The sequence below is a fragment of the Giraffa tippelskirchi genome, chromosome 6 (genome assembly GCF_054371585.1).
Source record: "Giraffa tippelskirchi isolate mGirTip1 chromosome 6, T2T-mGirTip1v1.2.pri, whole genome shotgun sequence".
Taxonomy (NCBI): domain Eukaryota; kingdom Metazoa; phylum Chordata; class Mammalia; order Artiodactyla; family Giraffidae; genus Giraffa; species Giraffa tippelskirchi.
In genome coordinates, this window is record NC_137280.1 from 175,248,797 (window position 1) to 175,265,435 (window position 16,639).

Consider the following 16,639-nt stretch of genomic DNA (forward strand, 5'->3'; position numbering starts at 1 on the left):
CTTCAATTAAAAAAAAATTCATTAAAAAAAGCATATATGCCCATCAAATTCCCTTCTCTCAGAAATTGTGCATCCTGAGTTGAGTGACTCAAGGAATGGAGAAATGTTAGAGTTGAGAAAATCTAATGGCTGGGTCTTGATAAGATAATTCTAATTATGTACTTCTTTCCAAGTTCTAGATACCCAGCATTGCCTTGGTTTCTGTCCATCCTGAGGTCTTCAGTTGAAATAACCTCTTTAGTAGAGAGTTTTTTTTTAAGTTAGGTAGAATTGATAAAAAATCTTTACAAGTGGAAAACCTTAATGAATTACTCATCTATGGGGTACGTTGCAAATGGATGAAGGACATTATCAAATATTTGCAATTATTATAAGAGTCACGCAGTGAAGATGAATTATTCCAGAAAGAAAGTGGACATAACAATGAAATGTGATGGGTAAAAATATGGCTGCTCGTATACCAAGATTAGATTAGGCATTTTGCTTATCTATAAACAAGGCTTGCCAGAATTTAAAAAAATATGGGTCCGGTGATACAAACCCTGGATGCACTGATCTGTCTCTGATGGTGGAACGGATTATACTATCTTGTGTCTTCATTGTACAATTTTATCAAGGAGATGACAAGCCATGCTTTTCAGAGACGCCTTGGACTGAAGTGGAACGTACAGTAAATACAGATTTCCTCAAATAAATTGCCAGAACCATTAATCTTTATCTAAGGACCCATAATAACAGTTTGTTCTCAGTAGCAGGTGGGGGAAGGAGGGAGAATGTCTTCCAGAAAGCACTTTGGCAGTCAATCTGGTTGATAATAAAACTTGATGAAACATCTGTGATTAATATTAATCCTAATTCTTCCTTTAATGGATAATTGTGAAAAAGATAATTTATCCCATTTCATTTAGACCACAGCTGAGTTTTTCAATTTAGTAAAAGAACATTTCTCCATATTTCTCAGGTATGAGACTCTAGGGCGGGGGCAGGGGGAACAGGTGCATAAAAGCTGCTAATGGTAACGCAGTTTTCTAGTTAGCCCTGGAAAATACTTTGAACGAATTCAACTGACCACTGCAGACTTGGACATGACCCAAAGAATGGTTCTCTAAGTGACAGACTGGTATTTCTGCCTCTTCACCCCTGTAGAACAGTCTAAATGAACCCCAGTCAACTGATTTAATACATTTTCGTCATATTTGATTCTGCAAAGTGTGTGAGAAAAATGCCCTTGTGAGTAAATGAGAGTCAGCTATTTCTGATCACCAGTGTATTTCAAACTAGTTGATGAGAGGAACTATTTTTGACACATGTAAATGTATAATTTAAAGTACCCATAAAAACTTGTCAGGGTAGCTACCATTAATTTTGACAGAAACTCAGAAAGTAACTAATTGCCTTTCAAATATCAATATTAAGAATACCATTTATTAAACTAGCACTTTAACGCATTTGTCTATAGAAAATTTGAGGGCAAGGCTTTGAAGCCTCCTGCCCAAATTAACACATCTAAGAAGCGGTGGGCTCAAGACCCAGATGTTCTCATTTTCATCTATTTTTCAAACACTTAATAATATTTTTTAAAGGAGCCTATTAAATAATGGTCTATTTTCTAAGAATCAGAATATATTATATGGTTAAAAAATGATTGCTGGGACTTCCCTGGCGGCCCAGTGGTTAAGACTCTGCGCTTCCAGTGCAGTGGACACAAGTTCCATCTCTGGTTGGAGAATTAAGACCCCACATGCTGCACACTGCAGCCAAAAAGTTAAAACAAAAAATTGCTAACTCAATATATACATAGTAAATAGTATTAAATATAAGCACTGTTGACCTTTCCTCAAAACCAAATCATGACTCCATTTAGATATACTCCTTTTTCATCAGACTCTAACTGAACATCAGGGAGAAGAAAACATGAATTGACAAGCAGGAAAGGTCACCGACAACAGGCACCCACTCTTCAATGCACCTTCCGAAAACCTCATGTTATATAAACAGAAAATTACAAAACTGCTCACTATCCTTTCGTTCCTCCCCAGGCACACATTTTTCTTCTAAACTGTTGTTCCAAAACGAATATTTCTTATCACTGGGTGTCATGCCTGTTTCCTCTCTATTTTTATATGATTTTGTAATTCTTATCCTCACTTTACAAAGCTTACCACATTGCAAAAGGAACTCATTTTATAACAAAAATTTTATAATTGTGTAAGAAATACAAAAAACCCCTAAGGGTTACCTTGTTCTTGTTTGCATCAGCCTGATTGAAATTGTATCTTGTTTATGGATGAAGCAAATGAGACAGTTTGCTTTGTAGACAAGAGGAAAAATTTGTTTTGACCCCAGTGAGTGAGCTTACTCCCAGAATCTCAGTTTATCTTAGTCTTTATCTTAGACCAGGACTAGCGTGGTCTTTCTCTGAGTTCCCTGGTTTAAACAAACATTCATATAACAAAGACTGCCTTTTCTCAACGCTGATGCTGCTGTTTCCTTCACTCAAATCCTCCAATACCCACTTCTAGGTCTCAAATTCAGACTGAATTCCTCTCACTTTAAGCCTGTGTCCTCTAGGTGTGACACAAATACCACCTTCAGGGGAAATTTCTGGAGCACATATTGCAAAGGAAATCCCCTACTGCAACCTAATAAACTTCAATGAGTCAGACTTTCTGGAGGTGGGTTCCAAGAGTCTGCATTTGTACCCCTCACGCTGGTGGGTGACTCAAGTTAGGATAGTATCTTAAACCATGAGACCTGAATTCCACCTTGTCAAAACTGTGCTTCACATCTTTACTGTCTTCCTTTTAATGAAGGCTTCTCTCTCTCTCTCTCTTTTTTTTATGGATAGTGTCAATCTCGTGATTTTTTATTTTTTTTGGTATTATGTTCATGGATATACTTTTCTCACGTTGGACTGTGAGCTCCGGGAAGACAGAGATTACGAGCACTGTCTGTGGTGTCTGTTACATCTGCCTGATGGGTAAACACAGCTCGGTGAGTTGGAAGGGTGGACTAATGAGAAAATAACACATAACACTGAAATATGTCCTTCTGTAGCCTCTGTAGATGTTCTACAAATTTAATGACGTACAAGTACTGGTGGCTCAACAAAACGTTTGACAAATGGATTTGTATAGCATTTTTAATGTAAATATTTTAGGAAACAGCTACAATCTTCTAAAAGTGGACTTTACTAATAAACTAACACAAAATATCAAAAGGCCAGAAGTTCAGCTATTTGATAAAATTAGTAATCCAGAAAATGTTATTGATTTAGCGATTTCGCTAAACAAAAACCGATTTCGCTAAACAAAAACCTCATGAAAGCTTATGCAGGGTTTCCCCGGGGGCTCAGTGGGTAAAGAATCTGCCTGCCGATAAAAGGAGACACGGGTTCGATCCCCGGTTTGGAGGGGCCCCCCAAGTTGTGGGGCAATGAAGCCCGTGTGCCACAACTATTAACCCGGATTTAGAGCCCACAAGCGGCAACTACTGAGCCCACGCGCCACAACGACCAGAACCCACGCATCCCGGAGCCCCTGCTCGGCAACGGGAGAAGCCACTCCAATGAGAAGCCATGCACCACGGCTGGAGAGCGGCCCCCGCGCTCAGCAACTCGCGGGAAAGGCCCGAGCAGCAACAGAAACGCAGCACAGCTCGGGTGTTTTTTAAAAGCAAATTTTTTTAATTTTTTAAAAAATAAAAATAAAAAAAATTTTTTAAAGCCTATGTAAAGAGAAAAAAAAAAATCCCTAAAGCCCTGCAGCTCTAGCAAACAAGCTGGAGACCATTCAGAAACAACAGAGATGAGAATAGTTTTTTCATAAGCACTGGTACTGTTTATGGAATAAGCTTCCAAACGTTACTTGCCACTCATGGGAAAGAGCTACGAGCATGAACGCTGGAGTTGGGACGCTCAGCTTTGGCTGTCACCGCACAGGACGGTGCGATTCCAGTCCAGTTATGTGACCTGTGGTCTTTGGTTTCCTCATCTGTAAAATGAGGATAATGCTAGCGCCTAACACAGAGGGGGATAAGATACGGATGAGACCGCACATGCAAACGTGTGGGATGGATGAGTGTGCACTGCCTGCTAGCTGATGCTGGATAACCAGCCTGCATCTACGCCTGATTATTTCAGTGTGGTTAGATGATAAGGCCCAAGTGAGTTTTCCCTTCAGAACCAGGGAAAATGCACAGATTCTGAAAAGAAACGTTGCCTGCTAGGTAAGTTCCAAATTCTTCAGACCAGACATAATGGCCCTCCATAATCTGGCTCAGCCTATCCAGTTTTATTTTCCAAGTATCTTCCATTCCAGTCAGACCCGTCTTGTCACTGATCCCAGAGTCTTTGCTGTCCTGATTTCCTCATTAGGAGAGGGAGGCAGGTCAGAGAGGAAATCCCATGGGCTGCGAGAAGCTTGTTCTCCAGAGGACGGCGGGTTGCCTCCCCAGCTCTGACAACCACCACAAAGAATCAGAGCCAGGCACCTTCCGTGTAAAGTCTGGGGGCGGCACACACCTGCTGCAATTCCCGAACCTCATGCTAAAGATTTCACGTGCTGCAAGTTCTCCAAGTGGCCCTTCTTCTCGTAGAATCTCTACTCCTTTTTCCTGAATTTGCAGAAACGTGTAATAACTAAGTCTGCGAAAGGCTAGTGCATGTTAAATAACAATGATAGCAACAGCAGACACAACTAACAAAATGGAAACAGTCATTGCAGCCGCTGTGCAGCTTAAGGACAAGGGAAGGCAACAGTTGGTACCCCCCAGCAGCTGACAAGCTGCCCGATTGAGACAGTCGGTCATGACGCTCTGTATCACATCCACCAGCGCCAACACTGTGTATTGATTCTGTTAATCAAATTTCATTCTCTGAAAAAACGACTCAGGGTAGCAAAGAGACGTAGGCTTTCAATAGTCTTGCGAATCATTCAGTGTCTTCATTCCAGTGGAAGAAGGGCGACTGAGTGACATTTTATTATATCATCATATTCAGTAACGCTCTAGCTTGTTTTAAAAACCCATAAACCTCCTAGTATGTGACTCAAGGATGGGTTTTCAGGAAACATCACTCTGTGCATGACATTAGCCATTTTTAGGGCTGAGTCTGCCTTGAGTGCCAGGGTGCAGATGGAATGTATATGATGACTTGCCAAGGGTGCTTCAAACCTGCCTCCTTTTCATTTCTTTGAAAGCATTTCTGATGATGTAAGTGAGTAACGAGCTTAGACACAGAGTCAAACTGCATGGGTTTGAATCCTGACTTCACTCCTGACTACATGATCTCAGGCAATTTACTTAACCACTCTCGGCCTCCATTTCCTCATCTGTCAAATGGGGATAATAATAGTACCCACTTTATAGATGAGAATTCAGTGAGTTAAGACAAGTATAGTGTTGGATACCGTGCCTGGCACATAGTAAACTCGCAATAAGTGTTAATTCACTATCACCATGATTATCACAAATGTTAGGGGAGCAGTTATCAGTCAACGTCCATTTAAGTCTTTAGCAAAAGGCTGCTTTCTTATGCCCCGACCCACCTCCCATGCAGGTGGGTCACTAAAGTTGGGTAGTATCTCAGCCCTGAGACCTGAATTCCACCTCGCCCGTCAAATCAGCATTTCACATGCATCTTCCTCTTGACACAATCTTCTCTTTTTTTAATGAAAAAAAGCCTCTAAACTTTATTTAAATCATTACAATATTCATTACATGGTCTCAAAATTGACTAAACTAAACTACTCCTGGTGTATATAGCAAGACCTTTCAGCAATCTATTTAAAGTTAAAAAAGAAAACACCTAGTTATATGTTTGTCCTCTATTTTACACTCCTCGTTTAGATTTGTTCCTTAAATATAAGTCTAAGTAGATAAGCCGTGTCTGACTCTTGAGACCCCATGGACTGTAGCCCGCCAGGCTCCTCTGTCCATGGGATTCTCCAGGCAAGAATACCGGAGTGGGTTGCCATGCCCTTCTCCAGGGGGTCTCCTCAACCCTGGGATTGAACCCCGGTCTTCTGTAATGCAGGCTGATTCTTTACCAATGGAGCTACAAGGGAAGCCCTTAAATAAGGCCTACTATAAAGCAAGATGGTCTGAATTGAAGATTGAGGACTCACTGAAACAGATTAGCAAGACATACAAGGAAGCGTCATCAACTCGGATCATAGAGCCTGTGATCACATATTCAGGGAGAAAACTGTCGGAAAAAAATGTGCTAAAAAGTGTGGGGAAAAAAAAGAATTTCCCTTAGAAAGCAGATATTGGAGCTACTATAATCTGGGCAGATTTAAACTAGAAACATTACATATATCCTTTCTTAATGACTCAGAAATACTGTTTTTAAAGATCTGGGTGTAAAAGGGAGTGCTAACTATAAACTAAAACTTACCTAACCTTAATGTAGATAAATACTAGCTGAAAATATGGCATGTCTCTGAAAATAGTACAATGAAAAGATACTGAAATTCCAATTCCTAACAATAATAGACTGGCTGGCTATTCTCCAATTCATGATATTTCACTTTGGGGGCTCCAAATGAATTAATATTTTGTAAAGCTTTACATTTTAAAACTAAACCTGGATACAGCCCATATACTCAAGTTCTGTTCCCAACACGGACTTTCTACAACCTGCCTAAAAATATCTGATGGAAAAGGAGCCTGTTGCCAAAGTCCACATATCTCCCCCATTAAACAGAGGTAAGCCATATCCTCAGAAACCATATTTCAAGCCCACAGGATACTCATGAACTAAAATAATGAATGATAATGCCTCGTTCTCGGCATTAATATTAAAGAAAAGAGAAAATAGAAAACTTTATAGCCACCATCAGCTCTCTGGACCATAAATCTCAAGTTTTGAGAACTGCTTCCCAAAAGGGTAGAGAGCGGGGGATGAGTTCCGAGAGAGCTTTGGAGCCTAGAGATATTTTTTAGCGAGCCAGCAAAGCACTGACACAAATTTCTACATATCTCTGGCTGTGAAAAGTCTCATTTGTGGTGATTTATATTTCCTCATAAAGAACTCTGTAGATAATATAAGCCTGCTGTGCGGCTGTCTGACAACTTTCAAACCAAGAGTTACACGACCATTCTGTTAAAATAGAGCACGGACAGACGAGTGGGAAAACCTGTAGAAATAGTATTTCTTCTGAACGGAAGGCCGAAGCGCTGTCCTTCCAGCACGCCCCGTGTGCAGAGCCCCCTTTCAGTCTGTGTGCATGCCTCACGGAGAATATTTTGGTCGTCTACAGGAGGAAATGCTATTTTTTTTTTCTGAAGATTGACTGTGCGTTTGGTGTGTGCATGCTTGTGTAATTTACAACAAATGACACTTAGACATCAGCACACTGGAGTTCAGCTGCCTTAATAAGTTACTAAGGGAAACACAGAGAATAGCATGCTGACAACCCAAAGTCAATGGGGTGTAAACACTGTTATTCCAATGTCACTGGCGTGTTATTTCCATTTCTCCTGGCGTCTGCTCTGTGTAACACTGCACACACACATGGTACAGCGGCTCATTAAACTGTTTTCAGTTCACTCGGAAACCAAATTAGTACATTACATGTTTATAAGGCTGAGAATTAGCGCTTCCCTGTGAAATTGCACAATTAATCAGGTGCGTTATTTCTCAGAGAGGTGGCCACTTCTGACATTTAGGGATTAGAAAGAATAATCCTTTCCTCCATTTCCACATCAGCATTTAGTCTCAGTGGAGAAAAGGAAGCAAAAGGTGACATAATTTCTTCCTCCCCTTTAGGAGGTCAGAACTCCACACATCCCCCCACCCCCACCCTAGCTCCTTAAAAGGAACACAGATTATTTTGTTTTTGAACTTCTTATCTGAGTGTCACAGTCTTTGAAAAATTCAAGCAATGAGAAGAATTCTTATGAGTCTCCTGCTTCTTATGGCAGATCCCGTGAATTGCCATCAAGCCCCAATTATTCAAGAGCTTTTAAGGCTCCCTCTGCGAACTTTAAGAACGGTCCCAAAGTCAAAATCTATTAAGCAGTGATGTCTGCCCCCGTTTTCCTTTTTCACCAGCCCAGCACCAATCTCGCTGATTCTCTTTAACAGGATCTCATCCTTCAGTCATTTAATAGGGCATGCGTTTCTTTTTTAAATTCTCCCCACTTGATCAAACGACACTGCCAAGAATTTTAAAAATAATAAAGTGTTGTTAAATATCCTTTGTTGCTGTTAATTGCCTCCTGCACCCTGGATTGCACTCAGACCAGGTGAAACAAGCCAGGGGACGCCTCCACGCTCCAGCCACCCGTGAGTGGACACCTAGCATTCTTGCTTGTTCAGAAGGTTAACCTGGCAACAAACTACCATTTTCATAAGAGAAACTTATAATTAAATCAGAAGAATATCCTGAAGTCCCTAAATATCCTCTTTTATGTTCTTTATTTAACCTTCATTTAAGAGCCCTTGAAAGCCATTCAAGCTTTCCTAAAAGATGGCTAGGGACAACTTGAAACAGACACAATTCTCTAAACTCATTCCTTAAATAAAAAGGTGCATTCTTGCAGGTTCACTGAAGACCTCTGGAAGGATACAAAGGGAATGTAATGACTATCTTCAGACAGAAATCTGATATAATCTCAGACAAACTTCTAGTGTCTAAGTGGGGGAAAACTGTTTCATCTGTACGTTAAAAATTTTTTAAAACCTAAGAAAAAACCCTAAATTTTAGCAACTAAGATATACTCTGTACCTATATCTGAGCAATTACTATTTGATGTCTGTGCTGTATTCATTATTTTCCGCTTTAGAAAATATTAAAATCTGTCAATTTCCTAACACTACCCTTAACTTCCTTCCCTGTTAAAATAAATATGCCTCATGAACGCCATGATCCGAGTCTACAAAATTAAAAGAATTCAGGAGATGAATTAGTATTTGACCACAGTCCTGGAAATTTCTGTTATAAGCCCCTTGAATCTCAGCTGAAGTATGTGCTAGAACCTTTAGTGCTAAAATAAGACCAGTAATCAAAAACATGTTTCAATAATAAAAGCAAAAATGCACACGGGCACACACTGACACTAAAGCAAATACTGAGTTGCTCATTTTAAGAAAGTACATCGTACTTATGGGTCACCCCCCATGCAAGAGTAAAAGACTATAAAAGATGAAAAGATTACCTCCTGCTTTGATAAATGTGCCATTCTGACACTCTTCCATTTCAATAAGAACAACTTGAAGAAAAGGCAGATTCATGTGAACTGTCAAGACCAAAATAATTCTTAATGTAGATTACTAAAGTAAGCTGCTGAAAAACCAGACATCTAAAGAGGGATGAAGACTTCCTTAGGCATATGTAATCCTGGCATAGTATTCCTTCACAGTATAGTGCATGGACTTAAAATGTGAATTTTTACAAGGCATTTGTGAGGTTTTCTTTTATTAAACTAAAATGTCAAAGAGGGCTATTCAACTTGCTGTAACTTTTCAAAGGTGAAAAATTTGTTGGATGTTGATTAAAGTCATCTTTTTGGTAGTCAACTGGTCTTTAAAAAAATTTGTTTTAATTGAATCGGAGTAAGATTGACTCCGATAATAAACTATTATTATATACCCATTTTACAGAGGAGGAAAGTGAGGCTTGGTGAAGTTAAGTTACCCAAAGTTACATAGCAATTAAGAATGTAGAAGAGGGATTTGAGCCCAAGGGTACATTCACCAGAGTCTGTGCTATTTCTTTTTTTTAAGCCATGATCCACCCTCTCCTTTGATGTAATATATCCCCCCCTCCTTTGATAGAATCCCCAGCATATGAACAAAACAACTTATTAAGAAACCAGGGAACTGCTGGAGTGGGTGTAGCAAAACCTAATGCTTCTAATTTATCTCCTTTTCTCAAACAATAGCATCTAAGACAAAATTTAATTGCTTTTTTGTTCTATTTGGTTTACTGTTGCAGTATTTATTCGTTAAACAATAATCAACATTTCTATGTGCTGCTTTCTACTATTTTTGACTTAAAATATACAAGTTTAAATCAATATTATGGTTCAACAGATTTGCCACGTTATGGAGAGCTTGCCTGATTTTAGAAACACTTGTGGAAGAAACGGCACTCTAAGTTCCAAACAGCTCACCTGTAAATAAGCTTTTGGAACATTTCCAGTTAGGAAGTGAAGCACTTTCTCTATGTTAGTATTCTCTGCATTGACTGAATATTGTTACACCTCATAAAGGACAGTCTGTAACTATCTTGTACAATCAAATGATTTCTGAATCTGATCTTGATCATCTCAATAAGATATCTCTTCAGAATTTCGGTTTCTTTTTATTTTTCTGGTCAGTTTTAAAAAACTGTATAGTACATATTAAAATTACTTCACAGCTTAAGACTATAAACTTTTAATTAAAGAACATAAAGCAGAGAACTAGCAGTTAACCACATGCATTCAAGTATGGATTTAAGAATGATGCTCATAATAACATAAACTGTCCTCATGATTTTCTTTCTAATTAAAAAAAATATATATATATATATGTATACCAAAAAGACCAGAGCAGACGGCTTCAGCTCCATGAAAGTTCTTTTCATTGATGAGATTTTCCAGCTCCATATTTCTATCACCGTATCAATTATAAAGGAGTAAAACTAAAGCATCATGTGTATTCAAGTTTACTTGCCAATAAGCTTATGAAGAGCATTGCCTAATAATGTCTCAGAAACTTCTGGTTTCCATCTGAGTGCTTTGACTATACACTGTTTTTCCTGCATGTATCTTCTTTTGAAGGAGATCAGCTATACCTTAGATGTGGCAAATGCTAGCATTCTCTGCCATTTTAGTATCATTTAAAAAAAGTGATATCTATTTTCCTTATTGTAGGTCTCTCATTGACTTCCCTCGTAGCTCAGTGGGTAAAGAATCTGCCTCCAACGCAAGAGACCCGGGTTTGATTCCTGGGTTGGGAAGATCTCCTGGACAAGGAAAGTCTACCCACTCCAGTATTCTTACCTGGGAAATCCCATGGACGGAGGAGCCTGGTGGGCTACAGTCCAGGGGTTGCAAGAGTTGGACATGACTGAGTGACTGAACCAACACCACCAGGTCGCTCCTTACAAACCACTCATTTCCTGAACCAAGTGTGCAATCACGATTCAGTCTGGATGCTCAACGTTCAGTGGATTTAAGAAGAATTTCTCTGAAAGTACAACTTTTCTGGCTTCTGAAGTTATTGTATTAAAAAGGTCAACCACCTGGGAAGATACAGCTGAAATATCATTTGGAAATGGAAGAGTGTGCTCTGGAGAGCTGAAAATGTAGAAATGTGTTTAAAATGTATCTTGTACTTCCCGATTTGGGGTTCCAGTAGAATTTATACACGAAGATTCTCTAAACACTAGTGCTAATCATTTCTAATGTATTAAAAATACAAAATAAAGTATATTTTTCTCTTTAAAACCTTAAGCATATTAAGACCCAGGGCTTTTATCTCTTCACTTCGTTAGTGGTTTATGCACTTAATTTCTTCTCAGGTCAGCTACTTCTCATTAGTATGAACTTCTTTCCAAGTATGTAACTTTTCTGTGCCTCAGTTTCTTCACGGGTAAAACAGCAAATAAGAACAGGACCTCCCAGTGCTGTCCTGAGAACTTTAAAGTGTCTGCAGCAGTGCCTGGGACGGAGAAGGGCTATGTGAACACCAGCGAGCCTTGTTTACTGATCATCTCCTACATACCAAGCCATATACTAGACGACACAGAGCGGAAACAGCCACGAACAAACAACCATAAACACATACTGCGGCAAGTACTTGAGAGCAAAGAAAGCCGAGTAAGGGCGGAGAGAAGGATACAGATAGTATCTTTACACGGAGAAGGCAGAATAGCCGCTCGGACACCTCTTTTGACCCAACCTAAAGCAAGTGAGGGGCTTCCCTGTGGCTCAGTGGTAAAGAATCCTCTGCCAATGCAGGAGGCACAGGTTCGATCCCTGGGTTGGGAAGATCCCCTGGAGGAGGGCATGGCAGCCCCTCCAGTATCCTTGCCTGGAGACTCCCATGGACAGGGGAGCCTGGAGGGCTACAGCCCGTGGGGTTACAGAGAGTCAGACACGACTGAGCAACTAAACAGCAACAAAGTAAGTGAGAGCCAGGGGCGTGGCTGCCCGGGCTAAGGAGGCCCTCCGACGGGAGAGGATGAGGGCCCAGGACCCTGATGTCAGGGGCGCTGCACAGGGCTGAGGAGCCGGGGCCAGGGCGGCCGGGACAGAGACAGTAGGCAGAGCCGGTAGCAGAAGTCCCAGACCCCACATCGGGGAGAGGACTTGCCTCGGAGGGCCTCGTCCGCCAGGTTAGAGACTTTGGATTTTGTCTTGGTCAGGCAGGAAGTCACTGGAGCGCCTAACAGTGCAGTGATATGGTGTGTGTGTGTAACAGTGCAGTGATGTGGGGTGTGTGTGTGTATGTAACAGTGCAGTGATGTGGGGTGTGTGTGTGTGTGTGTGTAACAGTGCAGTGATGTGACGGGTGTGTGTGTGTAACAGTGCAGTGATGTGGGGTGTGTGTGTGTGTGTGTGTAACAGTGCAGTGATGTGATGGGTGTGTGTGTGTAACAGTGCAGTGATGTGGCGGGTGTGTGTGTGTGTGTGTGTGTCTGTGTGTGTGTGAACAGACAGGAGCCTGCCTCACTAGTCCAGACCACACCCCACTGCGGCTCGCATCGGGGGCTGAGGCGGAACTAGTTCAGTGATTCTCGTATGCGGGTACACTCTTGTTTTCCCCGAAAAATATCCTTTTCACTGGCATTTACTGAACACCTACTAAGTAAGGTTTTGCACTAAGCCATTTTATCAATGTTAACTCCACCCTAGTGTGCAGACCCTGTGATATATTAACGCTCCAAAGAAGTTTTCAAGCCTCTTGATGAAAGTGAAAAAGGAGAGTGAAAAAGCTGGCTTAAAACTCAACATTAAGAAAACTAAGATCATGGCATCCAGTCCCATCACTTCATGGCAAATAGATGGGGAAACAGTGGAAACAGTGTCAAACTTTATTTTTTAGGGCTCCAAAATCACTGCAGATGGTGACTGCAGCCATGAAATTAAAAGATGCTTGCTCCTTGGAAAGAAAGTTATGACCAACCTATACAGCATATTAAAAAGCAAAGACATTACTTTGCCGACAAAGGTCCGTCTAGTCAAAGCTATGGTTTTTCCAGTGGTCATGTGTGGATGTGAGAGTTGAACTATAAAGAAAGCTGAGCACCAAGAAATGATGCTTTTGAACTGTGGTGTTGGAGAAGACTCTTGAGAGTCCCTTGGACTGCAAGGAGATCCAACCAGTCCATCCTAAAGAAAATCAGTCCTGGGTGTTCATTGGAAGGACTGATGCTGAAGCTGAAACTCCAATACTTTGGCCACCTGATGCAAAGAACTGACTCATTGGAAAAGATCCTGATGCTGGGAAAGATTGAAGGTGGGAGGAGAAGGGGACAGCAGAGGATGAGATGGTTGGATGGCATCACGGACTCAATGGACATGAGTTTGGGAAAACTCCGGGAGCTGGTGATGGAGAGGGAGGCCTGGCATGCTGCAGTCCATGGGGTCGCACAGAGTCAGACACGACTGACGACTAGACTGAACTGAAGAAGTTTAAATCATGTATCACAGCCTCATTATTTTACAGATGTGGAATGAAAAATCCAGAGAGATTAGATGATTTACCCAAGATCATATACCTAGTTAGGTCAAGACAAAGATTCAGTACTCAGTTTTCCTCACTTTATCCAAGAGGATAAAATCAGCGGTTCTACTGACTTATGAAAATAACCTACAGCGCCCTTATTTACTCCCCTTTGCCTGGTCTGATTTAAAAATAACCACACAAAACGTCTTTCAAACACATCCTCATGGTTAATGCTTATGAGATTCATTTCTAAAGGGAGTGTTTTTGAAGTTTCTAAAATAACTCTTTTCCTTAGGAAGTCTATATAAAAGACTATTGCTGTCGTCCATTGACGGGCGGTTCTGCAAATCTATAGATAAACTGATAGAAAAAACACTGACCTTCTCTATTCTAGTGTGCCAAACTCTTACCAAAATACCACCTGTAGATTAAAAACAGTATTTGTCCAGTTGAGAAGACAGGCTTGGTCTACCTGACCAATTATCTGCGATTCCAACAACTTAGTATAGACTGCCCATTCCCATGGAAAGGAAGATGTGGTGCACTCATTCTTGGGACAAATAAAGGATCTAGACTCACGAAGGGTATTTTTATTTTTAATGTAAACAGGAAACTTCGTGAGATATTTCCAACTACAGTATTTTCTTAATTTTGTATAACTTAGAGAAATTAAGAAGGAAATAAAGCAGAACTTGATAAGAACACTCCAATTTGTGTCCTGAATCGAAGTCGTGCGGTGGATTTCCTGTTATGAAATATTCCTCTCCCCCTGCCCCCGCCCCAGTCCAAACTTGATCTGAATCTCCAGCCTCTGCAGTTACCACTGAGCTTGAACCTTCCTCCAGCACCCCGTAGCAGGACTGCCAAAACACTGTATAGCTTGCATTTTTCTTCTGGAAAACTTGGAAGGGATTGTAAGGCCTTGAGGAGCTGAAATATGCCCCCAGCCTAGTAAGGACATTTTATAAAAATGACAAGTGGGCAGTCAGACTGGCTCCTGAGATCAGCAGTTAGAGCCCCTTGTAAGGTAATAAGTGTGAAAAGAGCCGTTTCCCAATCATCGTGTTCCTTCCACGCATATTAGGAGAGAGGAAAATTCAACCAAGGGCCAATCCTCCCCTAAGAATCCTTTAGTTTAATTATGACCACAGTATATGAAACATTTGCAAGACATCCACTCTCACCAGTGAAAGGAAGAGAGGAAACCCTTTCCTACTAAAAAGACAGGGAAGGAAGCACTTCTGGTTTTAAAACCTGGTTGAAAATTCGATGTAACCGACGACCAGGCCACTGCACCTCTTGTAAATGAACATCTTTTTTGCTGCTAATTTTGTGCTATTTTACCTTTCATTAAAAAAAGTAATTCAGGTTAAACTCAGCTGAACAGCAAAAAAGCTCTTGATATTTTGAAGCATTTTGAACAATTACTTTGACAGGAGCCCTTGACAGTTAAATGACTCTGTTAAATGAATGTTATAGAAGACACGTAATGATTTTTAGTGAAATATTGAATTTAACCACAAATGAGGAAAAACCAGTCATAAGCACCATGGGTGTATTTGAATAATAACATCTTGCTTATGAACCTCAGTGGATTCTGTAATTTCTAATAATCATGCAATCAGCCATTTAGCTGTTGAGTATGTCTCCCATCTTAGCGTTCTCTATTCATTTTTGCTTTTTGCTTTTGCGGTTGTTGGCTAATCTAAGAAACCGTATGAAAATTTTGAAACTGGCAGTAGGTCCCTTTTGCATTAGCATGATATTTTAGAGTTGAGCGATTAATGAGTTGCTGTCCCACAACTGAAGTCTTCCTTTTTCCTTTTTCTCATTTGCTGAATGAGATTCTTTCACAAAGTAAAAAATCAGCAAGAGGCAAGAGCCCGCGGCCTGAGAACGTGTGGATTCACTGTATGCTAGCGTTTCCTCCATCTGTGGGACTCAATATTCCTTTTCTTATTTTATGGATTGAGTGTGAGATAATGATCGAGACTTTTACATGTTTTCTCATGACTAATGACTGAAATATGTACTGAAATAATAAAACTGGTACTGTTCAATTTCCTTTTTAAATTCAATTCCAATAAAAGTGAGAGTGCCCTTGTGATGGGGAAATCCGGCTTATTAGAAAACTCTGTTTTCTGGAGAAGAAGAGCTAGAAATCCTTGCAGACTTAAACCGTGTGGGTGAGGCACTGGTTGTGGGGGAGGACCCTGGGGTTGAAGCAGTGAGTCAGAAAACCAGGAACGTTTTGTTCTTTATCTCGTCTGCAGTGACGAGCCGCTCAGCACACGGGGAGGCCCTGCCTGGCTCAGCACTTCCTGATCATTCCAAGCAGGCGAGGTCCAGCCTCCCTCGGTTCCCACGGCTCCCTGCTCTCATCGGCCTTCAGCAGCTGTCCATTGCCAGTTTCACTGCCTGCCCACATGTCTGCTCCCTATTAGATGGTCGCTCTTTGCGGACAGAGAGTGTCTTTTCACTTTACACCCCCCCACCAAATTTCTGAGCCATGATAAAGCTGGCCAGCACACGTCCTTTAGACCAAAGTACCCTAAACATTTATTATCTTCAGCCGACAGAACACTTGGGAAAGGCCAGATAGCTTAAATATCTGATCTGCCTGCAATGTGGGAGACCTGGGTTTGATCCCTAGGTTGGGAAGATCCCCTGGAGAAGGGAACAGCTACCCACTCCAGTATTCTGGCCCGAAGAATTCCATGGACTGTATAGTCCATGGGGGTCTCAAAGTGTCGGACACGACTGAGCGACTTTCACTAAATATCTGATACTAGTTAAAGGCGAGTCCAGGCATACAACAAGATGCCTGACTTAGGTATTCCTACAACCCTGCTAACTCAAGTATGGTCCATAGACCAGCATCAGTATCACCGGAAGCTTTCCAAACACCACATCACGGGTCCCACCAAAGACCCCCTGAATCAGAATCTGCCTGATAGCAAGATTCCGAGGTGACCT

At 41.1% G+C, this 16,639-nt stretch overlaps 1 protein-coding gene across 5 annotated transcripts in view; it reads right to left on the reverse strand.

Annotated features, from left to right (window-relative positions):
* Positions 1 to 16,639, reverse strand: part of EFNA5 (ephrin A5) — a 288,894-nt gene that overhangs the window by 31,320 nt on the left and 240,935 nt on the right. The window lies entirely within an intron of this gene.